The 27233-nt window shown below is 39.3% G+C and overlaps 1 protein-coding gene across 8 annotated transcripts in view; it reads left to right on the top strand.

Moving 5' to 3' along the window:
- SIPA1L1 (signal induced proliferation associated 1 like 1) overlaps positions 1–27233 on the top strand; it is a 366852-nt gene that overhangs the window by 202970 nt on the left and 136649 nt on the right. Inside the window, exon 1 of one of the 8 annotated variants that reach the window (XM_043920092.1) lies at positions 26313–26923. The exons of the other annotated variants lie outside the window; for them this stretch is intronic. The gene's annotated coding sequence lies outside the window, so the exon portion shown is untranslated. Of the gene's footprint in view, positions 1–26312; positions 26924–27233 lie in introns of those variants that run through there. 8 annotated transcript variants of the gene reach the window in all.

Raw genomic sequence — 27233 nt, 5'->3', positions numbered from 1 at the left:
ATAGGGGTGTTTAGGTAGTTTACAGCTCTTTTTCATTGTAAATAATGCTGTGATGAACACCTTCTGCATACAATTTTGTCTTTTGGAATATTTCCTTTAGACATTTCAGGAGTAAAATAGCTGGGTAAAGGTATGTAAACATTTTAGAGTCTCTTGATACATATTCCTAAAAGTTGTGTTTTTTTTTCCCCAATAACTTGTTTTCTGTCCTCCCAGTAGCCAAAGAGTACATTTTGTAAAAAAGAAAAAAACAGCATCTTACCCCCAGAAAACCCCACTTTTCATTTGTATTTATTTTTTGAATAGAAACTTTTTTCAAATGTTTAGCCAAATATTTATTTGCTTTCTTTCATGAATTGTCTATTAATACTTATTTTCCCACTTTTTTTTGGAGTCTTAGTGTTTCATCTTGATTGACAATGACTCTGTAAATTCAATATTTTATAGAGTATTATGTATATACTTATTATGTATATTCAGTGCATTAAACTTCTGTTGTTGTTTTCTTAGTAGTTTTTGGTTTGACTTTTAATATATAGATATTTTAAACTTTCATGTAAGCAAATTTATCAGCTTTCTCTTTTATAATTTCTTCATTGCTTTTACACATGGAAAGTCTTTCTCCTTTATGTATCATATTTTCCTCTTGACATTTGATTAACTTTTTGGCTAAGTTCTTTGCATTCATTAGTTCCGTAAGAAAGAAAGTCTTATTACTGACGAGCCAGCAGGGCATTGCTGCCAAAGGTGGCTGCTACAGGTTATGGTTTTGTATTTCTCTCCATGGAGGGGCTGCTTACGCTATTTATTCTTCTGACTTTGCTCTGACACTCGGTACTGGTGGACCTGTGTGACTCATAGGACTATGGTTCTGTTAATCTTGGGTCCTTGTGAAAGTATGAATATAAAGGACGGAAGTGAACAAAGGAAAGTTAAATTAAACCAAAGTCATAATTGACTCTTAGTCAAGGTCATACTGTGTTTTAAGAGGCCCAGAAATGAAAATCGACTTTTTCTAGGTTGTAACAGATATAAAGAAAGCTACCTCACTTTTCCATGCTAGAAATACTATGGATTGTAATGTTAGGCTAGAATTGACTGCCAAAAAGAATGTAAAATATTATTTCTGGCTTATTTTATGATGATAACTACCAGTTTTCTAATTTGTACAAGTTGTTATTTTAAAATATGTAACTCAGTTGAAAGGAAAATACTTCCAACTTGCTGGAAAAGGAATACTGCTAAACTGTATCACAGGTAGTTCTTAAAAGTATTGGTTTGTGACATGTAAATAAATTGTCTTACATGATTTTTAAACCAAAACCCCACTTTTAGAACTAATATTCTTGATGGCATTCCAGGTGGAATAGGTTTAAAAATATTTCATTGAATTCAAAGCCTGGGTACTGTATGTTGCTTTTACATCATATTTGTCTATTTTCTCTCCCACTAAATGCAAACATTTTTAGGGCAGTAACTTCAACATGTAGAACAGTCTGTCAATTATTTGTTGAGTAACAGATGTTTGTTGAGTGAGTATCAGGGCATAGTCTGAGAAAGAGAGGAAAAAGCAGTACTTTGCTTGAGTGCCCACACTGTACCAGGTGTTGTCCTAGATACTCACTGTTCTTATAACCTTATAGAAAGCTTTGCTTTTCTAAAGATGAACCCGATTTTTACCTTTTTTGTTATTTTCTGGAGACATTATGAGCACTAGATTATTAAGGGACTGCAGAAAACTGCCCAAGCAGGCATGTGGGGAGCTCCAGCATGTTTGGAGGTAGAAGTCTGTCAGGAGCCTCAGTGAACTACTCCCCATGTTTTCTTTTAACCAGCTGTAATCAGAAGTGATGTGGATGGCTGGTGAAAGCCATGGATGCCGTGGAACTAGCTTGCACATACTTGGAGGTGATTTGCTTATGAAGGTTTCGTTTGTAGATTCAAATAAGCTAAGTCACCTCTCTGAATTTTCTGAATCATTTTTTGGGGAGATTTTTTTTTTTTTTTTTTTGGGATGTGGACCAGAGTCCACATTTTAAAAGTCTTTATTGAATTTGTTACAATATTGGTCCTGTTGTTTTTTATGTTCTGTTTTTCTGGCTGTGAGACATATAGGATTTTAGCTCCCCAACCAGGGATTGAACCTGCACCTCCTGAATTTGAAGGCAAAGTCTTCGCTAGCCTGCCAAGGAAGGCCCTAACGCATTTTGTATGTATGCAAACTAGCAGCAGACATAAATATTTTCATTTTCTATTTAATCTTAACTGCAGCTTTACTTTTTGTAGAGAGTCACAGTATAACAAAATTTTTTTTTATATATTCTTAATAATATTCACTGTTTATAGTCCCCCCCCCCCACAGTGGCAAAGGACTCCCCCATGAAAAATTTTATACCAAGATTGTGTTAGAGCATCAAAAAAAATTCAAGGTTTTATAATTTAGGGCAGTAGTGATCTTACAGAAATATCAGTGTAAAATATTGTGAGCTTAGTTTACCTGACAGGTAAATATAGAGTAATAAAGAGAAAATTTTCTTTGTTTTTTTTTTTTAAACCAAAGGATTTGGACCTAGTTGCTGATTCATCTCTAGAGTACTTTGAATCTGATCTGTCTTTAAAAAAGAGTTTTCTGCATTTTCGCCCTACCAAATGTAAAATTAAATTTTGAAATTTCCAGAAGCAAGTTTCTTAACTGTTGAGAAAATGAGACTTTTTGAAGTGGGAAAACTATGTAAAACTTGTAAATTTGTTTTTTGTGTGAAGATTCACTTCATTTTCCTGAGCCAGATTTGATGTGGAGAATTTTTCCTTGAATACTCATTAAAATATGGGCTGAAAGAATGAGAGTTCTTCTTTAACACCCAAAATTTATTCTTCATGTGAAGATATTAAAATAATTTTCAGTGGACTCTGATTTCTGTAGGAACTAAATTTAGAGATGCATCTTAAATATCTTGTCATCTACCATTTATTCATTTGTTTCTTCAACACTTTATTCTTCCTACAACCTCTTGTTTAAATATCTTTGATTAAAACGTTGTCTACTTTTGGTAAAAAGTTAAATAGCAAGAATTTGTGAATAACAGTTGCATTAACTGGGGCTTCCCTGCTGACTCAGTGGTAAAGAACCCTCATGCCAATGCAGGAGACACAGGTTTGATCCCTGATTTGGGAGGGTTCCACAAACCATGGACCAAATAAGCCTGTGCACCACGACTATTGAGCCTGTGCTCTGGAGTTCAGGAACCCCGACTACTGAGCCCACACACTATAACTATTGAAGCCTACATGCCCTAGAGCCTGTACTTCCCAACAGGAGACGCCCCTACACTGCAACTAGAGAAGAGCCCCCGCTTGCCGCAACTAGAGAAAAGCCCACACAGCAGTAAAGACCCGGCACAGCCAAAAATAATAAACAAAAATCATGTTTGCCTAGTCAGATTTATTTGCTATGCTAGGAATGTCAGCCACAGACATTAGAAATCTAGTCTAGTGACAAGCAGATGGAAAGAAACAACCCCAGAAGTTAACACTGCAGGGCTGATACATGTGCGGCTCAAGGATGCCACAGGGGACCTGGATCTCTGCCCTTCACTGCCTTAGTACCTTCCCTCAAGCTGGCCTCGGCAGTGTAATGTACCATTGCTCTTCAGGCCTCCTGTACTCCAGGAGGAAGGAGCAGGAAGCAGAAGCTGGCAGGCCTAAGGGCTTGCTAACCCAGTCTTTTACTTTTTATCAAGAGAGCTAAAGTTACCTGAGAAGTTGCATGTTACAGACATCTGCTTCCTTCTCATTAGTCAAAACTAGATTAGATAGTTATCCCTGGACCAGTCACTGGCCAAGGCCATGTCAGTCCTCAACTGCTGGGGAGAATTCCTGATTTCTCCCTTGGGGTAGTGGAGAGGATCCCTGCCAGGGTGCTCCATGACTACCTGAACAAATTGAGACTCTCCAGTTTGGGAAGAACTGGGAGGGATGAATATGGGGTAGATAATGGCTAGTGTCTACCACAGCTGCTGGAATGAACGCAGTAGGTACCAGGTGAATTTAGAAGCCCTATGCATTGTCAGTTTCCTCAAGCCCTCAAATTTCCTGTAATAAACTAGACTTTTTTCAAAAATGTATTTCAGATATTCTTCTTTAGTCAGTGTCCATCTTGTTTGTGAATGACTAGTGTCTTCCATAATATTATGATGAGAAAATTGGGAGCTTAGTCATAGTACTCTAAAATTGAATTTTGGAATTTTTTTGAAGAACTTTTGGATTTCTTTTCAGTAGCCATCTAAAAGATTAATTTTGTTTTATTTATGAGTAAAGCACCTTGAAAGTGTTTCTTCTTCAAAATGCATGGACAATGACCATATATATAGATAGATTCTTTTTTATTTTTTTTTAATTTTATTTTTTTAAAGCTTTTATTGGAGTATAGTTGCTCTACAGGGTTGTGTTAGTTTCTACTATACCGCAGAGTGAATCAGCTATTATGTGTATTATTATTAAAATATTACTTTTTTCTTTATTAACATTTGCCTGTTCTGAGCTTTTGAGTTGATTTCTCAGTTTATAGATTATACTAAAAACTATACATTTATCTCAGTTCGTGATTTTGGCTTAACTCAACAGGTTAGAAATTTTGCTTTTCAATTTTCAGCATTGTACATGATTTCAATATGTTTTGTTTCAGTATGCTCTTAGATGTAGTTGTTTTGTTTTTATTGAACACTCCTAAAATTTAAACTATGGTCCAAGAATATAGACTATGTGTTATAAAATACAGTTTTGGTTTTTTAAATAAAAAACCTTCATATTTGCTCAGTTTTTGTATACATACCATAGAAAATTGACTGGCCAGTTGATCCCGTTTTTAGGGTATAGAGGTCAGTATATTTTATTTGTTTAATTTATATTTTATTTGTTGTATTTCATCCTTTGTTTTCTTCTGTCATTACTCTGTGTGTGCACTGGGTCTGTATGACATTGTGTGACTGCCTTCCTCCTTTTCCTCATCCTGTTAGGGCAGGAATGTTGACTTCTTAATTCATATCTTCCCAGATATTTTTAAAACTGAGACTCCCAGCGTTTTTCCCTTTCCTGCTTCATTATTCTCTATAGCACTTTTCAGCATGTCAAACATAAGTAAATTTGTTTGTTTGCTGTCAGTCTTTGTCCCTAGAATGTAACTTCAAGAAAGGCAGAGAATTTTGTTACTTTTATTCAGAGCTTGGGTGTGAAGAATAATACCTGGTATGGAGTAGATGTGCTATTAATATTTGTCTCACTAATAATTAGATGTGATTATTTTCAGCTGATTTCTCCTATATCTTAGTGTTTGCCTTGATTTCATGTGTTAGTACTTTTTTTATATAAACTGAATGTTACTTTTTAAAAAAAATGTTGCTTATTTACCTCTTGGTCTGGGTCTCTGCTTCTGCCTTCTCTGGTTGAGGTGAGCCAGGACTACTCTTCATTGCAGTGCGCGGGCGTCTCATTGCGGTATCTTCTCTTTTCTTGGAGCACAGGCTAGGTGCACGGGCTTCAGTTGTTGCATCACATGGGCTGAGTAGCTGAGGCTCCCAGGCTCTAGGGTACAGGTTCAGTAGTTGTCATGCATGAGCTTAGTTGCTTTGCAGGATGTGGGATCTTCCCGGACCAGGGATCGAACCTGTGTCTCCTACCTTGACAGGCAGATTGTTTACCACTGAGCCACCAGGGAAGCCCCATTTGTTAGTACATGATATAAAATGTCGTTGTATTACAAATATTTCTGTCTTTCTTTCTGGCTTCGCTGCGTGACTTGTGAAATCTTAGTTCCCTAATGCAGGAGACCCTGGTTTGATCCCTGGGTCAGGAAGATCCCCTGGAGAAGGGAATGACTACACACTCCAGTATTCTTGCCTGGAGAATTCCATGAACAGAGGAGCCTGGCGGGCTGTAATTTACGGGGTTGCAAAGAGTCAGATTCCACTGAGCAACTAACACTTTCACTTTCAACCAGGGATTCAACCCACACCATTGGCGGTGAAAGCCTGGAATCTTAACCACTGGACCTCCTACAGATATTTCCGTATCTGTAGGGAATTCCCTATAGATATTTCTTTTCCCACACCACCTAGCTTGATGTTTTTTCTGTTAATCATGATACCCAATAGTATTGCTTCCTCTGGTTTTTTAAAAATAGTTTTTTGTTAATATCTCCTTTACATTTTTTTCTGTCTTCTTTTGATGTATGCATCTTCAGAATAACACGTTAGATTCTGGGGTTTTTTGTTGTATTACCAAATGAGGTTCTTTCAGTAAAGTGATGTAATTTGCTTTTGCTTTTGCGCATATATTACTAAAGTTTTCCTTTTTCCAAATCTGAGAACCTGTGTGATGGTTTTAAAGCTATGACTCCTTAAGAATTATCATCAGCTCTTTCTGACATATTAGTCATGATTTGTTTCCTTTTGTATCTTTATATGATTTGGAGTATAACTGCGGGATTAAACTATTTCTCATGATCTTGGAACCACATTTCTTAATCCCATTATTACCATTCTGTATGCTTCATAGTGCAGTGTGTTGGGGTTTTTTTTTGAATTTTAAAAAATATTTATTTTTTTGGCCGCACAGGATCGTTGTTGCCACACACAGGCTTTCTTAGATTGCAGCCCGGTGGGGGTTACCTCTTGTGGCGGTGCACTGGTTGCTCATTGCAGTGGCTTCTCTTGTTGCGGAGCACAGGCTCCCGGGTGTGCAGACGTCAGTAGTTGTAGCACGTGGGCTCTGTAGTTGTCGCACTCAGGCTCAGCTGGTCCGCGGCATGTGGGATCTTCTCAGACCAGGGATCGAATCCGTGTCTCCTGCATTGGCAGGCGTATGCTTTACCGCTGAGCCACCAGGAAAGCCCAGTGCCGTGTGTTTTCATTCATTCCTCTCTGCAGTGGCACATGCTCCTTTTTCACTCAACTACTCTTTCCAAGCTCTGCATCCAGTTCCATCCGATTTTACCTTCCAGGTTCAGCTCAACTGTTTTTTTTGTGAAGCCGTCCCTAACTCCACAGCGAATCTTAGGTACCTGTCTTCTGGACTTTCGCTGCTCTCTGTATGTTTCTGGTTCCTTTCTTCTTACAATGCACCGTGATTTTCAGTCTCTGACATACAGTCAGTGCTCAATAAATATTGCTGTCTATGTAGTCTTTTCTTCCTTTCTTCTTCCATAATACTATTTTCTTTATAATTTACAGTGTATTTGCACTTTTTTCTTTTCTATACTCCAGACTCACTTTTCTGTGGTTTCATGTGAATAAATGATTTAATTTTTATGAGTCCTTTTTTTAAAAATACAGAGGCCTGCTTTGTTCCAACACATACTCTGTGTAGAAATATGAGCAGTATTTCTTCCCCTTCCTTGTTGTCATCAATTCTTGTCTTTAGTTTCCCTGTCCTCTTCCTCACCCCTTTCTCCACTCAATGTAGTCATTGAACTCTAAAATAAGTACTAGTTAACTTTCACAGGTTTTTATCCCTACTTTTCTATGCTTTAGTTCTTCAGTTAAAGGCACCATTTTTGTTGTTTTCCTTTCATCCCCTCAATCATGCCCTCTATCTCTCACTATTTAGAAAGAGTGTTTTAGATTTTTAGCAAATTTGCAAAAATGGAAAGTTGTTGAACAGAATGTGGAAAAAAGGACTCTTTCTTGGAGAACATTGATTCTTTGCTACTTGTTCGTATTTTCTCTTTTGGAGTATTTAAAAATGTTCATTTTTATCCTGGCGTCTTTCACTTTCACAGTAACCCTACTGTCTTTCATTTTTATTTCTCTGACAGTTTTGCTTTCATTTTATTTCTCAGTTTTCGTTTCAGTTGTACCACACAACTTTCTCAGTTGGATCAGGATGTTATTTTTGTCTGTTCTCTTATTAATTCACTAGATATTGAAGACCTAGTCTTAAAGGAGACTTTCTGAAGTCATTTTCTTTGTGTGCTCTTAGTTAGAAAGATCCCTGAATATGGTTTTGGGGAGACAGTGGGTAGGCCTGCCTTATGGTTTTATTGACGGTTCCATCATTCATTTATTTCGTAACCAAATCCAAATTAACAGCATTTTAAAAATACTCTTGAAAATAAAATCCATCTCATTTTTTCCTACTAAAATCATGCCCTAGGGAGTATAAGAACACTCCAGAGAGACTTCTTGCCATTTATTTTAGTGAATATGGTGGACTGGGGGTGGGTAGAGCCCTTGGGGTTATTGTTTAGTCGCTAAGCTGTATCCAGCTCTTTTGTGACCCCATGGACTGTAGCCTGCAAAGCTCCCTTGTCCATGGGGTTTCCCAGGCAAGAATGCTGGAGTGGGTTGCCATTTCCTTCTCCAGGGGATCTTCCCGGCCCAGGGACCGAACCCGAGCCTCCTGCTCGGCAGGCAGGTTCCTTACTGCTCAGCCATCACTGCCCACGTAGACCACCACGTGTGCTAAGATTTATTCCTCCTTTAAATATTCTGGCATATGTTCATGACTTTCTAACTAATCTGTCACTACTTTTAATAAAAATTAGGGAGTGTATGTATTTTCTTGCATATTACTTCCAAAATTGTATGTGTTTTTTTGAAAATTACTATGTAACATGTTTATAAAGGGGAAAAACCATCCTTCCAAAAAAGCAGCTATTTTTATTTTTCCAAAGTCCTTATCCTTTTGCAAAGTAGAATATAGCCTTACAAAAGTAAACTTGTTACATCTTAAAATTAAGCATATTAACTAGTAGCCAACTCAATAAGGCAAAAAACAGGGAAATGTTATTTTGCCAATGATATGATTGTGTAACTAAAAAAATTAGAATCATTGAACTTATATTAATGCTAATAAGGGTTCAGTAAGATTACTGGATATGAAATTAATTTTAAAAATCAATGACTTTTTAATACATTAGTAACAATATATTAGATAAAGTGATTACATGAATGATCCTAGTCATAATAATGAAATATTAAAATGTACCTCAAATAAATGTAACAAAAGATATGCAGTGACTTTCTGGATTAGTAGATTTTAAAGAAGATCTAAATAAAGAGGCACTATATATGTTACTGAATGAGAAGACTCAATATTATAAAGAATTTAAAGTTCTCTAAATTACTTTATGAATTTGATGCAGTTCAAAATAGAACAAAGCAGCGAAACCAAGAGAGTTTGCTGTGAAACATGACAGAATGATTCTAAAATTAATTGAAGGAGTAGAATTAATGGGGTCAGTAGGATTTATTATAATGCTAATATTTGAATTGGTAGTGAACTGGCATACAGATAGAGAATGGACCATTCAAACAGAAAAGAGACTTTACAAAGAGATCTTTCTGGTACTGATGAACCTCTTTGCAATGCAGCAATGGAGACAGACATAGAAGACAGACTTGTGGACACAGTGGGGGCTGGAGAAGGTGGGATGAATTGAAAGAGTAGCATTGAAACATACACATTACCATATTAAAATTGGATAACCAGTGGGAATTTGCTGAATGATGCAGGGAGCTCAAAACCAGTGTTCTGTGACAACCTAGATGGGTAGGATGGGACGGGAGGTGGGAGGAAGCTTCAAGAGGGAAGGTACATATGTTTACCTATGGCTGATTCATGTTGATGTATGGCAGAAACCAACACAGTACTGTAAAGCAATTATCCTCCAGTTAAAAGTAAATAACTCTTTAAAAAAGAGAGACCTTCATGTTAAAAAATTTAAATGCATGTGTAAGAAAGTATGGCTTCCCAGGTGGGTAAGTGGTAAAGAATCCACTTGCCAATGTAAGGGAGATATAGGTGACATGGGTTCCATCCCTGGGTCAGGAAGATCCACTGGAGTAAGAAATGGCAACCCACTCCAGCATTCTTGCCTGGAGAATCCTATGGACAGAGGAACCTGGCGGGCTATAGTCCATAGAGTCTCAAAGAGTCAGACGTGACTGAGCAATTGAACGTGCGTGCACACACACAAGAAAGTATACCTTAAACAAAGGTAAAAGGCAAACTTTAGAATGAGAATGCTTTCAGACATGTATGTCTCATGAAGGATTAATATCCATAGTATGTAATGTGTGCATGCATGTGTGTGTGCGCCTAGTTATGTCTGACTCTTTGCGACCCCATGGACTATATTGCCCGCCAGGCTCCTCCATCCATGGGATTTCCCAGGCAAGAGTACTGGAGTGGGTTGCCATTTCCTACTCAAGGATAGTATATAATGAAAACCTACAAATCACTAACAGTCAGAGATCTGGTAGAAAAATGGGCAAAACATAAATAGGTGAGACCAATATGGATTTCTTTATTTAGGTTGTATTTATTTATTTATGGCTGTGCTGGGTCTTTGTTGCGTTGCGGGCTTTCCTTTCGTTGTGCAGAGCTGGGGCCATTGTCCAGTCACAGCGTGCAGGCTTCTCATTGTGGCAGCTTCTCCCGTTGCAGAGGCTCTAGGGCCCACGGGCCTCAGCAGTCGAGGCACGTGGACTCAGCCATTGCAGCTCCCGGGCTCCAGAGCACAGGCTCAACAGTTGGGCATGTGGGATTTTCCCAGGCTGGGGATCAAACCTGTGTCTCCCGCACCGACAGGCGTATTCTTTACCACTGAGCCACCAGGGAAGCCGTCCAACATGAATTTAAATTCCTAATAGTGATCAGGGAAATGCCAGTGGAAGAGGAGCAACGCGATGACATTGTGTGTGATCATACTGATAATTTAAAGGCAAAAATGTGGCAGCGAATGTTGTTTTATATGAGACTGTTGGATTGTAAAATTGTTACAACCGCTTTGGAGAGTAGTTTTATAGTATCCAATAATGTTGAAAAACCACTACAACTTAAGGTTTCAGCAGTTCCCATTCTAGAGTTCTCTAGAGAGCCTTTAACCTATGTTCACAAAGAAGATGTGAAAGGAATGGCCTTTGTAATAGCAAAAATCTGAAAGTAACCTAGATTTCAGTCAACAAACCCAAGTATGTACACAGAATGTAAAGCATACGAAAGTTGTTATGAAGGATCGATATCTTTTATAGCACTATGATGAATACATCTGGAAGACTATTTTGTTTAAAAAAATCAAAGTTGTGAAAGGATGTGTTCCCAATGATATCGTCTGCTTAGATTTCATAAATATACAAATACTTGAGGGAAGGGTGCCTCACATCTTTTGGAGAGAAGTTTCCCTGGAGAGGCTGAGAGGAGAATGGGATTGAAAGTTGATATTTTAGCTACATTTATAGAACATCTTACTTCTTTGTGCGATGAAGCAAATTTGGCAGAATCTTACAATTTGTTAAATCCGGATGAGCAGTACTCATTCCCCTTTGGGAGAGGAAGAATCTTAACTGCAGCATGTATTTAAATGGGGGCTGCAATGCTATTAGTCTGAACTGGAGACTTTCAATTATGAAATATTTCCCAAACCCTCTGCCAGTGTTCCTAAAAGAATAGAAAAAGATACAAACATGCAAAGTCAAATGTGAGCAGCAGAAATAGGAGCCAATTAGCATTATCAACGTAGTTTTGGTCAGCAGAGAGAGATATATGTATTGAAACTGAGTAACATGGAGAGAGCTGCATGTGAAGACCTTTCCAGAGGAATTCTAGAAAAACTGAACCCTTTACAGTCCCAGAGTTGGAGGCTCCAAGTAGCTGGTAAGATTGCACTTGGAGGTGGAGCTGGTTGTAGGTATGTAGTCAGGTCCCTTCCATAAGCTGTTATAATTGTAAAGGCTTTGGAAACAGGGAGAAATTATTTGAAACGTTTTTGGCTGAGCTTGGTTCCCAGAATGCTGGAAGCCAGGCGGGAGATGGAACCATTCTTCTGTAGAGAGAGTGAAACACATTCTAAAAATGACTTCTAAGTAGTGGCATTTTTGGGTCCCCCCAGTATAGGGGGAAAACCGTCTGTCTGATTTCAGTAGGAAAGGAATTTTTGGAAATAGTATTTAGTAACTTGCTGATTCACTTGGAAGGCTGTATAACTAGGTTTGGGAAATGGGTAAGCGCAAGGGAAGCCAAGTGGCCAAGATGACGCTCAGATCACTCTAGAAATCGGAGTGGCGCTGCCCCCGAGAACGGCATGTCCAGCTTTGCATCATCACCACCAGCACTTTAATGAGAGTGCCAATGCATCGTGGCTGCCACTGACACCACCAGCTTTCATGTAAGTGGATTCACAGCCTCCTTGCTCTCTGCAGACACTGCCTTTCAATTCAGAGTCCAGGGTATACACATCTCATTGGCCGAGAGGCAGGTTTATGTCTGCACCCTGTCTATAAGAATGGCTGGTTAAGTTATGGCACTTCTGAGCTTCTATTGTGGAAGGCAGACTCTGCATAAGGCAAGGAATTTCCCTGGATATAGGAAAAGATTACTCAGATGCTAGGCAGTCATAATTATAGTTCCCCCTATGTCCAGTTTCACCAGGTAAACCAACTGGGTCCCCATCCAGTCCGCTCCAGGAAAGTCTACTTAGTAGTCATCAGGCCCTGCCCCCACACAGATATTAAATATAAAAGGATAGCCAGTGATAGCAGATAGGAGACAAAGCCTTCCATGTGAGGACAGAGCTCACAACAAACAGAAGAAAAGGAAATTGGGAAAATAAAAACAATGAATATGAAAAGAACACTTTAAAATTAGTCTAACGTTAGCAGAGGTAAGGCAATGTGTCATAGTCATTAAACAACAGCTTTTTTTTTAACAGAAGAAACAGAGGACACAAAATTTTTTCAAATTTGAGTCCAAGAATCAGTATGAAAAATTAAATAGTCTGGTTGGAAAATGAAGTTCAAAACTTACCAAAGTACCTAAATGAAAAAGAAATGGGCGCAGAATGTGAGAGAAAAGATAAACTGTTGAGAAAGTAAAGTAGCCTGTAAGTAGAACATTTACAAAATGAAAGCAGAAAGGGAAGAAAAGAAATGATCAGAAATCAAATAATGAAATGGCATTTTGCTTAACTGAAAGAGGTATGTTTTAATACTGAAAAGGCCTATTGGATATCCAATACAAGAGCTATAAAAAGACTTGCTTTACAAAGGCCACTGCAGTTTTAAAAGGATGATCCAAAAAAATTACTGGAAAAGAAATTGTGTAAAAGATCAGGAATCGGAATATCATTGAGCCTTTCAATTCCATCAGTTGAAGGTAGAAGATAATGAAATAATACCTTAAAAATTCTAATGGTAAACATTTTACTGTCTAGAATTTTGTTGTTGCTAAGTCAATAAGTTGTGTCTGATTCTTTGCAACCCCATGCCAGGCTTCCCTGTCCTTCACCATCTCCTGGAGTTTGCTCAAGACTCATGTCTGTTGAGTTGGTGAGGCCATCCAACTAGCTCATCCTCTGTCACCCACTACTCCTCCTGCCTTCAGTCTTTCCCAGCATCAGGGTCTTTTCTAGTGAGTCAGCACTTCATATCAGGTGGCCAGAGTATTGGAGCTTCAGCATCAGTCCTTCCAATGAATATTCAGTGTTGATTTCCTCTAGGATTGACTAGTTTGAACTCCTTGCAGTCCAAGGGACTCTCAAGAGTCTTCTCCAGCACCACAGCTCGAAAGCATCAATTCCTCAGCACTCAGTCTTCTTTATGGTCCAACTCTCAGATCTGTACATGACTACCAAACCACCAAGGCTATGGTTTTTCCAGTGGTCATGTATGAATGTGAGAGTTGGACTATAAAGAAAGCTGAGCGCCGAAGAATTGATGCTTTTGAACTGTGGTGTTGGAGAAGACTCTTGAGAGTCCCTTGGACTGCAAGGAGATCCAACCAGTCTATCCTAAAGGAAATCAGTCCTGGGTGTTCATTGGAAGGACTGATGTTGAAGCTGAAACTCCAGTACTTTGGCCACCTAATGCGAAGAGCTGTCTCATTGGAAAAGATCCTGATACTGGGAGGGATTGGGGGCAGGAGGAGAAGGGGACGACAGAGGATGAGATGGTTGGATGGCATCACCGACTCAGTGGACATGGGTTTGGCTGGACTCTGGGAGTTGGTGATAGACAGGGAGGCCTGGTTCATGGGGTTCATGGGGTTGCAAAGAGTCAGACACGACTGAGCAACTGAACTGACTGACTGACCAAACCACCAGTCAGATTAAGGCTGGACATGCCAGGACACAAAACTTCTAACACCTAAGTACTTCTTAGGCAGTTGGTGAGTGAGGGTAGGGGTCCATCAAAATGAGCGAGTAGACCAAGAATGAAGAAGGTAATGAGATCTGGCAAGCATGGAATTCACCCCAAGAGAGGTGAGAAGGAACTGTCAGGATAATGATGGTGATGATGTGTTTCTGGAGATCAGCAGGGCTGGAATGGAGTGTGAAGATGGAGAGCTCTAGGAGGGAGGTCTCCAGGAAAGAGAAGTGGAATCGCTAGGGCACTTGTGGCTTTTGACCACGTGAGAAATGGTTATGAGAAGAAGGGGGTTTTTGTTTGTTTTTGTGTTTTGGGGGATGGTGTGATTTTTCTTTTTCTTGTTGAGTTTCGAAAGAATTAAGGGTAGGTATATAGAAACTAAGCAAATGAAAAAAAAAAAAAAGCCAGTATTAACTCCAGGAAAAACAAAGTAAGCAATTGAGCAAATATAGCTGTAGTAAAGTAAATCCTGACGTATGTGTGTGATATAGCTGTGATACACACATAAACACATATACATCTATACATGCATGTTTACATAATATAGAGCAAGGGAAGGGGAAGCACACTTTGTGGAAGCATGTTTATTTCTCATCTTCCAAAACAGAACTTCAACAGAGAATATCTAATGTTGATAAATCAAGAAATAGTGCCTAAGTCTGTTATTTAGGAGCGTGGAGATAGTGGAGGAAGTAGTGCTATGAATTGAAAGTGGTTGCTCAAAAAAAAAAAAAAAGAAAGTGGTTGCTCTTAGGTGTAAAGAAGATGATGTGAAGACTACTGTTTAGTTGTTGTTTTTACCTTAAATGCCTGAAGTTCTGTTTGCCTATAACTAGTATGTGTATTACTTTGATAAAAATGTAAGTGAAAAAAAAACACTAAATAGCATGGTAGTATCTTAGTACCACTGGTTTTCCTTCTTACAGATGGTAAAAATCACTTTGTGGTTTTTGCTGTACCACTTGTTTTCTTGTATCTTTAAGCCTCTATTAAAGGCTTAGATACATAAAGTTAAATAAGGTGCAGTCCTGGCTTGAGAGACTTGTGACTTAGGGGGTGTTGTATCAGGAAACTTCAAAAGAAAAAGCAGGGTGTCCTTTGGGGACCAAGGATATGGGGGGAGTGTTGGGGACTGTAAGAGGAAGAGTGGGTGCTCATAGCTCCCAGGAATGGGAACTACCTGGGGCTTGTGGAAGGAACAAAGAGAGGCTGGTGTGAGTGTGAGGAGGAGTCCTGAGTACAGCAGAGGAATATCTCTTAAGATGCTGAGCAGCAAATCCATTTGCAGGTGTTAAAAGAGACGTTACAGAACCCAGCAATAGGACTGTTCTCTGGTTTACCCACCGGTTTTTCTTTTCCTGAAAGGGTTCTACCACTTTGCATTGTTTCTCGCAACACAAGGAGATCTCTTAACTGTAGCTTCAATAACAGTGGGAGGATTGATGTTCCTAGAATTTTTTCTAATAGGTATCAAATGATGCAGTGTTGTTTTGATTTATAGGTCTTTTGTTGCTTATTATAACCCATGATTATTATAACACTAGTTAGGCTCTTTTCGTGTAATTGTGCTCTGTTAAGTGATTTTTTTTTTGTTTTACTCCAACATATTCTTTCTTTTAAGCCTGCTTTTATGATAGTTTTGTCCAAAAAATCCTTCAAAATCAGTTGTTTTGTCAAAAAACTTCAAACTGACAGTCCTTCGATTTTTTTTTTTTTTTTTGCCAACAGAGCTGGTATTAGAAAGGTGAGTGCAGAGTGAAATCATAACTTCATTAAAGTAGAGGATCCCTCTCTTGATTTTTAGTCATCCATAAATTACCTGCAGTCCTCTCAAGGGATACTGTTTTAAAAAAAAAAAAAAAAAGGGTAACATGTCAGGGGATGGGGCAGAGTGTGGACAACTTCCTGGAAGAGATGATACCCAGATGCAACCTTGAGGTTGGAGGTTGCAACCGCCAACCTTGATGGAGGAGAAAGAGTTAAACAGGACCCAGAGGGACGGGTAAGCCCAAGAAAAGAAAGAAAAGGAATTGTGTCCAGCTGTGTTTCAGCAGAAGTTGCCACTTGGTTTCTCCTGAAGGCATTCAAGATGTGTTCAAATACTTGCAACGGGTTCTCTTACCCTTTTACTGGAGCTGCAGGTTCACAGAGTGCAGAGAGGCTGTACTGTTAACCAGGAAGTTCCATCATGCGTTTGGAAATTTTTCCTTTTGCCTTGAGAGCAGAGGGAAGTTATTGTGAGGTTTTGAGCAAGAGAGTGTAAGTGTTGGGCTTGCCTGCATGCACTTTAGAAACAGTCCTGCATAGGCAAAGTGATCACATTTTAAAGTGTGATCATGCAGACACACAGGACTACATTTTCAGATTAAATTTATCATGTCAAGCCTAGGGGATTATATTTCACTTTGCCACAAAAATGAAAAAGGGTGGCCAAGAAACAAAAAAAGACTTCTGCCACAAGGTTTTTCTTTGAACATTTGGTCAGTTTGCATTTTACTGAGCTTTTTTTTTTTTTTTCTAGTTTGTAAATGAACGTTTAAGTGATAAAGTTAATAGGTTTGTGAGTAAACCCTCATTTAGAAATCAGGGGTTTTCAAGTTTGGAGGCAGAAGTAAAAATAATATTATTTGAATGTTTTATATATAAAGTGTGTTTATATTTGTGTGTGTACATAATTACTAAAACATTACTAAAATTTTTACATAATTAGTAAAAAAATTTACACAGTTAAGATAAAACTTGGAGGATTGTGGTGTGCATTGAATTAAAGTTATTTCATTCGCTCTTGCCTTAATTTTTGTTGACTAGTAGCCAGAAACATTTGTATAGGGCTCCTATTTTCTGAACCAGGATAAGTACATAAAAGATTGAAAATGTGTCAGCTGTGAAGGGTTTCAGACAGTACTTTATGTCAGGTTGGCAAGGGAGGTCCTCTGCCTCTCCTGAACGTAAGTAGATTCTTTGACCCTTGTTATCTGGTTCTGTCACATTGAACAAGTACTGGAGTTAAGTCTCTTCAGCTGTGAGCTGTTCCCTGGGCTACTTCCCTCCTCCCCTCTTCTGGTTCAATGCTTGTCTTATTGTGTGTGCACCCAACCCCCACACAGAGTCTGGAAGAATTCATAAACTGTTAGGAGTGGCTGCCTTTGGGGTTGGGATTGGGATGTCTTGAAGGAAGGCGTATTTTTCACTTTTTCAGCACCATTTCAGTTCTTTTTTTTTTTAAACAAGAAGCATATTCATTTATTAAAAAGAGCAACTTTGAAAAGAGGGAGCAGCAAAGAGGAGACTTCTGAATGGAAGAAGAATTAATTGAGGGTAAAACAGAAAAATTAGTTTGACCATCATTAATTTGATGACAGATTGTAATCTCTGGTTTCTGTTGTCTTTCGCATGTATACTGTGTTAACCACCCTCGTTCTGTTTTCCTGTGAATTAATTTATTTGCTACGATTATTAATACCAAATTCTATTGTGCATCAGTATTTCATGTGATTGTGCCTTATCTCATTCTAACTGATTCACTTCTTTTAAGAGATTTGCTCATTTTAATGGTTATTTTTCATGCACTTCTATGAGGAGTGGATTGAAAGGACGCAGGTCAAACCGCTGTTAGTTTTCATTCACTACTGCTGTGTGAAGGCTAATCTTAAGAGAGAATGATGAAACTGAAATCTTTATTAAATTTCAGTGATGTGAGAGGTTTTTTTTATTTTTTGTCTCCCTCAACACAGTATTTATGAGATAACCATAATTACATTTTAGATGACAATGTAAATTCTGTTAATGTACCAACTAATTTCTAGTTCATCTTAGCTGGGAGCTTGTGGCTTTTGTTGCAAAAAATTCCATTTCAAGGATACTGAGCTTAGGTGCTTTGGAGATAAGGATTGGATGGCTCTCTGTCCTCCAGAACCTAATATCCACTTGAGGAGAAAAAGCCCAACCATGTGTAGAGTTAATTGCAGAGAGTAGTATTAATAGCAGGAGAGGCATTTCAATAAGGGAGCAGGGATTAGGGGTCAGTCCCAGCAGTGACCCAGTGTCTCCTGAGCAGCCCTGCATGGTGGTGGATGATACCTGTCTGCAGATGGATGTGGGGCGTAAACCAGGTAGTTAGCGCACCGTAGCTGGTACGGATGGATGCTCAGACTGTAGTTACAGCTGGTGGCAGGAGATTATTGAAATAGCATGTTCTGGAAGGACAGCCCAGTATAGCAAACAGGGCAGGCGTCAGGGCACGACTTCACATGTGGGCTCTGTCCCAGCTGTTTCACCGTGGTGGACTTAACAGTTTCTGGCCCTGAGACGCCTTGTGTGGAAAATGAAAGGATCAGACAAGCTATTCATTCTCATGACTCACAATTCTAGATGCTGAATGTAAGGTCAAGAGGGACACCCTCGATTCAGGTTCAGCCGCTGTAGAGCTTTATAAAAAGGTGCCGGTTTGTGGAGGGCAGACCTGTTCCCTGCTCTTAGAGAAAGAAGGAAGCGGGGAGTGGGTGCTGCTTACTTCTGAGCTCCAGGCCCAATTCAGACAGTAATGGGGTTGCCATTGAGGGACCTCTGAAGGTGCATGGAAGGCAAGTGACCTGACCACTGCAGCATTTTTTCCCCACTGGGTGTTGAGATTCACGTCTGGATTGGGCTTCAGAAGTAATACTCAGGCTATAAATGGAGGCCTTTTTTCTTTTAAAATGTGTTTTCAGAGTGGTTTTTCTGCTGTAATGCCTCTAACTGCCAGCTCTGTATTTATTAGAGAGAGAGCCCTCCACGTTTTCATGTCAGTGTGCTTTCCCTCACTGAAAGGGAGATGCTCGCCTCCCAGGGGGCTTGTGAGGATTCAGGGGATGCACACGGGTCACGGAGTGGACAGGATGGCAGAGTCCCATGCTCTCTGAGCACCATGGGGAGGGAGTTTATGCTCAGACATAAGTGTAGAGTGAAGCAGACGAATAACCCACCAGCAACTGTATTTAAGGAAACACTAAGGCAAGGTGGAGTGATTTTATGTTTTAATTTTTTCCTTTTAAGCTTTCGGTCCTTGGTTGTGATATTTTAAAATCTGCTAAATGAAACATGGTTACTGGTGATACTGTGATTAACAATGATTAGGGTATTAGGGTTGTGCTTAGAAGGAACTTTCTGTTTACCCATTGTTCTTAATGGTAAAGAATCTGCCTGCCAGTGCAGGAGACGCAAGAGACGTGGGTTCGATCCCTGTGTTGGGAGGATTCCCCTGGAGTAGGAAATGGCAATCTATTCCAGTATGCTTGCTTGGAAAATTCCATGGACAGAGGAGACTGCAGGGCTACAGTCCATGGGGTCACAAAGAGTTGGACACGACTGAGCATACACACATCCCCCTGTTCTTACTGATGTGACTTTCTATTCTTTTTCTGTGTCTCAAGTGCACTTTCTTACATTCTTTTTGGATTTTAAATACTCAAGTGAGAAAACATTGATGTCTTCGACAAAGCCAATTGTGACATTCTGTCTTGCTGAACCTTCCGGTCCTCTTCCAGTTAGATCATAGGGACTTGAGGGTGGAAATGTTCCCGCTTTGCTTTCTCTTTTGAGAGTGACTGGCTTAGTGTACAACACCAAATAGCTGGTGCTCCCATAGCCCATGTTGGCAGCCTGAAAAGCTGTCTTTAGTGATGCAGGTTCTCAACTGTGGTTCGGCATATGTGGATCAGAGGCAATTTTCATGGCTTATCTAGTTTAAATCTGACTTAATGCAGTTTAGACCATCTCTTTCCCTCCTGCCCTCAGAGAAAGTCAGTACTACTAGATTCTTCCTTTCCGGGTTAAATATACAGTTTCCTCGAGCCATGGATACCTCAGGACAATATGATAATACTCTCCAGAGTGTTGGTCTGCAGCCCGAGTGGTGACCTTCTTCCAGTTTAGCCCGAATGTCTGCAGGAGGAGGGTTGTAGGGTCAAAAGCTGAGAAGCATGGAGTAGGGAAAGGCTACCCACTCCGGTATTCTGGCCTGGAGAATTCCATGGGCTGTATAGTCCATGGGGTTGCAAAGAGTCGGACACGACTGAGCACTTTCACTTCACTTGTGTACGTAGGAAAGTAGATGTGTTCCAGGAAAGGGCAACAAGTGATGACGACTCAGTCTGTGCTCTGTTTAGGCAGCCTCACCTGATTTCCCAGGTCACTGCAACCTTGTGAAAGGGTGAGATGGAGACTTTTGGGTAGGAGGGGGCTTTTGTGTCAATACTAAATATAAAGAAAGCAGCATTAAATATAAAAAAAAAAATGCATGCAATTGCATTAATCATCTGTATGGAGTAATTATTCAAATCCTGTAAATACTGCTAAATCTTATAATCTTCAGTACTTTCTATTTTATGTAGCCTTCTTTGATTCCATTTTAATCAGAGGATTTAGCACAAGATCATCTTATTGTAAGGACTTGACATCTGTTGCATTTTGACTTGTTTGGTGATTTGAATGGTTTGAGGTTTTACATGGGGCTGTATTTAATAATTAGTATTCAAGTGTCTGTTCATCATGCAACATTCTCAGACAGTTTATTGTTTTTAGTAACAGAATGAGTTGCTTTTTTTCTTGTAAACTTTTTCTTCTGATTATAAAAGTTATGCATGCTCATTTTAGAAAATAAATCATATAGTTAAATACTTTAAAAAGGAATTATTTATAATCTGTCTACAGCAAGTATTATAATTCCCTTGGTGAACTTCCTTTGGCTTGTTTATATACCTATACGCAACTAAAAAAAAAACTAAATTTATAACGTATAAACCATTTTGTTTGTATCCTGAGTTCTTCTGAAACTGGGCCCATTTCTCCTCAGTTACATTTGATAGGAAGCACAATATAAAAATATTCTTAAAAAAATAAGTCCATGGTCAAATCAGTTAAGAAATATCTTAGTTTAATAGTTAAGTGTTGGTTTTTTTTTTAAAAATCTGTATATTTCATGGAGCCTTAATATACTAACATGTATTATCAAATCCTGATGCAGGTGATAGTGTGTACCTTCCTTATTTAATTATAGAACCCTTTCTTATGAATTACTAACTTGAAGGATTTGAAACATAATTTGGGGAAAGTTGACAAGCCTTTCTTCCTGCATAGTAGACATTTATTGGTTGTCTCTCTGCTCCCTGTCCATTTCTCATATCCCGCTTCCCCAGATCCTATTTGGTAATTAGATTATCAGTACTAGATCACAGTTTGCAGGATTGATGAGTAACTTTCTAATGGATTTTAAATGAATATTAATGTACAAACTGCTTTTTTAAAAACACTCACCTCCTTCATGGATATAGTCTGCTCTCTTAATATCCTGGATGGCAGCCACAGATTCTTCATGCCCCTGATGAGCTCTGATTTCTTTTCCTTGAGAGTATTTATTTCAGTTCAGTCACTTAGTTGTGTCCGACTCTTTGCGACCCCATGAACCACAGCACGCCAGGCCTCCCTGTCCATCACCAACTCCCGGAGTCTACCCAAACCCATGTCCATTGAGTTGGTGATGCCATCCAACCATTTCATCCTCTGTCGTCCCCTTCTTTTCCCGCCCTCAAGTATTCATTTGCTGTACCTCAAATGCTGTTTTTCCTCTAATAATTCTGGTTCATGGTTACCTTTCTATTAACTATGTTTTTACCTCTTTACTTTAAGCTCCTCCTCACAACCTCCTCCTCTTGGCATTATATTAATTGCTTATTGCCTGAGTTTTCTCATATTCAAATAAGATAAATGTTCACATTTATTTCTGTTCTCCTTTATTTTGCCAGCTGTTGAATCATTTTCTTACCCATCAGTAATTCTTACCATGTGTCTGACTCCAAACCTTTTAAATTTTATTTAAAAAAAAAATTTTTTTTTCAAATCCTTTATATTTTATCACCCCTCTTCTGCCATCAAGCTTGCTGCCAAATTTTCATGTTGTTTCCTTCACCTGCAGCTATACAAAGTATGTTCAAGCCTTACTAGACCTTTGAAATGTAACCTTCCTCCTCAAACTTTTTGTTTGGAGGATAGTTGGGAGGCAAATGTTATTCTTTCTTTTGCTCTTTATCAAAACAAGTACATTTTAAGTTGCTTCCTCTATCTCTATCTCAATTGCTATCTCTAAACTCAAATGTAAATTCATCTGTTTATGTATGTTTTGTATCTATAACTTCTTTATTCACTTTGGTAATTTGAGGGCAAATTATTTGAATCTACTTCATCAGCGTTGTCTTTTTTAGATAGTGAACATTTGGAGAGCAGGAACTAGACTTATCAACTCCTCTCTTCCCAATCCTTCCTGATTTTTGTTGAGGAGACAGAACGGAAATGAAAGAAGGGGGAAATTCCAGTCTAAAAAGTTAAATGCTGATTCATAAAGCTTAAATTATCTAGGACATTGCATGGAGATGTTTGTATGTGTTTCAAGGCTGATTTGAAAGAGTGAGACGTTCCTTCTATCTGAGATGTTACTTTTATGTACTGTGACTGTAATTCAGGAAAGCCAAGAAGGGAGGTAAAGGAAATCATTGGCTTTATTTGGTTATCATAGCTAATCTAATGTCCAAACACTGTGATGTAATATTTCTGTTTTAAAATAAAGTTTCCTATTATATTCTAAAGAATATTTATGGATATTTTAAGTCTGTATATACAGCTTAATAAACTATTTACATTGACACTTTCATAAATATTCACATTGTTTATCTGTGTAATCTCAGGATATTTATATAGTTATTCATCATCAAAATTTCATCTATTGCCTGGAATCATTGAGAGTTGGTCCTGTATCTGAGGCTGTGCCAATTAAAGGACCTACCAACATCCCATTTTGAAATACAGAGGTAGTTGGTGAAGAATGCTATATCTTTTCATGGGCTTTCCAGGTCGCTCAGTGGTAAAAAAAAATCTGCCTGCCAGTGCAGGAGATGCAAGTTCCATCCCTGGGTCAGGAAGATCCCCGGAGGAGGAAATGACAACCCATTCCAGTATTCTTGCCTGGAAAATTCCATGGACAGGGAAGCTTGGCAGGCCCCAGTCTGTAGGGTCCCAAAGAGTTGAACACAACTAAGTATGCACACTACATCTTTTTAGTGAACGTACCATATTGTACTTAGATTATTTCAGGGCAGGAACTGTAAGTTGTTGTTCGTTTTTTGTTTTCTTTCCTTCCCACGTCTTCTTGTGTAACCTTTAAACTATTTTTATGCCCTTGGCACAAAGAAAGTTTCCCATGTTGTTCCTTTCCTTTGGTTCCTTCAATTATTTATTGTTCTCACTTCCTTATCACTCATTTATTTCTTGGAAAAATTTTATTTTCCCATTTTTCTGCTTAATAATTCATGTTGAAAGTGGATAAATAAGGAAGATATCAAATGAGCACTTGCATATATTTTATCTGTAATTTAAGGGAAAGGGTCATGAGAAAAGATTTGGAGGTAACTGCATAGAGATAATATATTTAAAGCTGTGGGTATCAAAAAAAAAAAAAAAAAAAGCTGTGGGTATCTGTGACATCTCCAGACAGTACTGGCTACCATGCAGCTATCTCCCCCACTCAGTTTCCCAATTCTGCTTCGTTCAGTTACACAGGCAACTGATCCAGCCAAGTCAACACCCTCGTTTCCAGAGTAATATTTTTACTCCAGTGTCCCCAGGTCTGCGATCTCATCCTAATGCACTTGGTGCTCAAATGCATCCTAATACTAACACCCTTTACAGCACCTTCAAAAACTCTGAAGACTAGTAAGAGAATTAAACCAAGGGTACCACCCTGGAATCACTTGCTTTTAAATGGAGCCACCAGTGACCCTGAGGAGGCACCAGAAATTAAGAAGAATGTATTCATCATGAAGGCCTAGAGAAGACAGAATTTCAGGAAGGCTAGAGAGGTCAAGAATGTAAATGTCTCAGTGAGCCTGGATGACAGGGACTGTTTTTACACCTGTAGCCTCCCTTGGAGGGAGGGGCTGTTTCCCCAAATATCTCTAGCACCAAGTGTGTGGTCCATGCTCAGAAGTTAATGCAGAAAGACGGGGGTGATTTACTGGAGAGGAGGAGGCACTTCCTTTGAAAGAATGGTCTTATCAGAAAACTGCGGTAGGTTACGTGGTGATAGACCTTGAGTGATGGAAAGATTTTCAGTTAGTAGACTGTGCCTTCTCCTTAGCTGAGAGAGTTTCCGGAGCTCACAGAACTAAACAATGGGATTGATATTCTAGCTAAATGGATCCACCATGGACTCAAGTACTACCTAGAGCTGTAAAATTAAACATATAACAAGGATATTTTTTAAACAGTTTACTCTTTCAACAGATAGAAGTGACATGCAATAAATTAGTACTGCTCGTCTACTTAATTCTATCATTTTTTACCATATTTAGTGATGCTTAAGCAGGTTTGCTGATAACTAAGAGAATTGCTAATCATTGTTAGCATATGTTTGCTATTTCCATTAACCCCAAGGAATAGGTTTTAGGTATTATGGATGTGATGTCATATTACACGTGGATGGCACCATTATTTTCAATTAGTACTTGAATAAATACAGAGCGTATATATTCTGTAGATGCTGGTCTATGTCTAAAGTTCCTCTTGTGCCTGAAGGGCTTTGTTGCTATAAATAAGGATAGGAAAGAGAGGAAAAAAGAGAAGAGAAAAGGAAAAAAAGTCTCCATGACAAGAAAACAAAATCTGTTATGTAACTTAGTTGTCCCATCTTGAACCTCCTCAGATTTTTCAGGTCGTTTAACGGTGGGCACTCTCTCCCGTATGTGCCCATGTGTATTTTGAAATTGAACGATAACAGTTATCGTAGTCAAGATGTAGCAGGAGTCCTGGCATTTATTTTAAATTACAAAGAAACATTTCTCTAAGATTTTTTGAATAATTTTATTTATTTTTGGTTGTGCTGAGTCTTCACTGATGTGAGGACTTTTCTCTAGTTGCAGCGAGTGGGGGCCACTCTCTAGTTTCGGTGTGTGGGCTTCTCATTGCATTGACTTCTCCTGTTGTGGAGCCTAGGCTTTAGAGCAGGTGGGCTTCAGGAGTTGTAGCACGTGGGCTCCTTAGTTGCGGCTCCCAGGCTCTAGATCGCTGGCTCCATCATTGTGGCACACAGGCTTACTTGTTCTATGGCATGTAGGATCCTCTCAGGCTAGGGATCGAACCCATGTCTCCTGCATTGGCTGGCCAATTCTTTACCACTGAGCCACCAGGGAAGCCCACTTGGGTAAGATTTTTTTAAACCTGTTAAAAAGACCCAGGAAGCATATGCGGTGCTTCTGAACGGGAATCCCGGAGTAGTGACCACCAAGAGCAGGTATTTCCAAGTCAGTGCTACTTACTGTATTTTCGTGCTGACCTATAACTTCACAGATACTAAAAAAAGACAGTCCTGCGGTGAACTCTATTCTAAGGGAAACGAAATGTGGCACGAATGAGTCTTTACCCTGGGGGGTTGGTGCACTGGCCTTTTAGAGAACGTCAGTTCTGGGAACGATAGATGATTTATTTGGATTTCTGTGAGTTTGTGAGAGACACTGAAAACATCTGATTTTCATAAGAATCTATTGAGAATTATCTTGTATGTCAGTATATTCTTTCTTTGAAAGCTGTTTCATTGAAATAAACAGCTTCTTTTTTCCCTAGTTACAAAATAGCTCATAAATTGTGGTTTGGGGTTGTCAAAAGATTTTTTTTTTTTCCCCTTTGAGATGGGCTAGTGTTTACTTTGCATTTTGGTTCGGTTGCCCAGTTTCCTTCCATTTTATAAGGAGCACTTCTTAAACCTTGGCTGTGGCCACATGGTCTCTTTCAGACGCAAGCAACAGTTAGCACATTATTCCACTTGAAGGTTTACAGTTCAAGAGGATCCTGGACAGTTCCCAGATATACAGTCAAATTATAGCAATCTGACGGTAGAAGTATCTAGAGAGGTCGAAAGTCAGGTTTCATTGGGTAGTGGTGCAAAACCATTATCCCTTTCACAAAAGATGGTGAAGAGGAGCCAGAGGGAAAACAATTGGCGTTTCTGTGTGGGGCTGGTCTAAGCAGCCAGCTGGAGCTCCTTTGGCCCTGTGTTCTGCAGGCGGCGTGCATTTTTGAAACACCCCTAAATGTTCCAGCCTTTAAATAGCAGCGAGTCTTCTAAAATGATGCTGCATAGCGCAGGAGAAATTAAAGCGGCTGCCTGGGAGGCAGGAAGCCGACTAGCGAGATGCTTAATTATCGTGGAAGTAAGTGCTTGTTGCTGGGGAGCGGAGCGCAGCGAACCCGGGTCGGCCTGGGTGTCAGCCGTGATTTGTAGACAATGCGGCCCCGGCAGCGCAGTGCTGGATCAGCAGCGTCTTTGCAAACATGCATTTGGCAGGAATTTAAAGGCCACCTCTTGTGTAATTTGTGGAGCCTTGGAAAAGGGTCCTCTGCCTTTATTTTCAGGATGTACGCAACCATGCAGGATTTTGTGCTCAGAATCTGTGCCTCTTGCCTCCTGATTGACGTGCTCCTGAGGAAGTTGGTTTTCTTTGCCCGTCACCTGGAAGGATGTTAGCACTTCTCTGTCGTCGACTGGGGGACATGGAGAGGTCTGCCTACAGCAGCTTTTGGTTTCTGCTGTCTTCATAAATTAGCACCGAAGGGTGGGGTGGGTTGCAATGCGTAAGGAAATGCAGGCATTTTGCTAATTAGTGAAACGTTGGTAGCTTTAAGGGTAGATAGAAGGAAAGAGAGCTCTGGGAAGAGGTGGTGGAAAATGCTGGATGCATTCTGAAATTCTGCTCTTTGGGGTAAGTAATAAACCGGGGGGAATTACTGAAGCATGCTAATGGGTAGAATGGCTTGGGGAAAACCGTGTTTATTTTCTCTCTATTGTATTTGCTCTTGCCAACTCTGTTAAGCCTTTGTAAAGAAACAGAAAACTAAGTTTAAATTTTGGAATACAGAAGAGGTTAAAAAGTAAGTGTTGCGACATATTCCGTAACATAATTTTTCAATTTTTAGTCTTGTTAAAAAGCTGTATGTTGCTCTAATTATCGAACTCTGTTGGTTATGCCGTGAACTTCTGGTCAACACAGCGGTTCATGATAGTCTACATTG

The sequence above is a fragment of the Cervus elaphus genome, chromosome 12 (genome assembly GCF_910594005.1).
Source record: "Cervus elaphus chromosome 12, mCerEla1.1, whole genome shotgun sequence".
Classification (NCBI taxonomy): Eukaryota; Metazoa; Chordata; class Mammalia; order Artiodactyla; family Cervidae; genus Cervus; species Cervus elaphus.
This window is presented reverse-complemented; position numbering and strand designations above follow the sequence as displayed.